Genomic DNA, 606 nt, shown 5'->3' with positions numbered 1-606 from the left:
GGTCCTTATATATAGTTGTCTTCTTTCCCCTGCATCTTCTCATCAGTAAACCAAACAGACTTAGTTCCTGGTGCCTCTGCATTCTTTCATCAAGCAAGCATTCCTGTCTCCATACATTTAGCAAAAGCCTTTTCAATGGTAATTTTCCAGTATAGGTCTCACCAGTCTCAAATAGAGTAATAATATTTCCTACTAATCTCTGAATATAACTACTTGCTCTATGGTAATTTAAAATTATAAGAAAATAGACAAAATTGTATTTGTAGGTTCATCGTTGATCATAAGTGATCATACTCAGCACTTCATCTCAAATATTTGGGTTAAATGAATAGCTTCACTATTTGCTCTCCTACTGTCATTCTTGAGTAGCTATCAAGGAAAGAAAGAAAAGAAACCATGTGGAAGCTGCCCTGATACTCACAGAAAGCTTCATTATCTCCTTAAATATGCCAAGTTAAATCTATTTTAAAAAGCTAGCGGTGTCAACTCACCTCAGAGGTATTATCTCTTAGCTGGTTCTCCTGTTTAAAGAAGACTTTGAAAATGCCTATGCTCTATACAAAAAAATTTTAGCCTTTTTGTGCCTCTAATTGCCAAACTCTGATT

The sequence above is a fragment of the Oxyura jamaicensis genome, chromosome 4 (genome assembly GCF_011077185.1).
Source record: "Oxyura jamaicensis isolate SHBP4307 breed ruddy duck chromosome 4, BPBGC_Ojam_1.0, whole genome shotgun sequence".
NCBI lineage: Eukaryota > Metazoa > Chordata > Aves > Anseriformes > Anatidae > Oxyura > Oxyura jamaicensis.
This window is presented reverse-complemented; position numbering follows the sequence as displayed.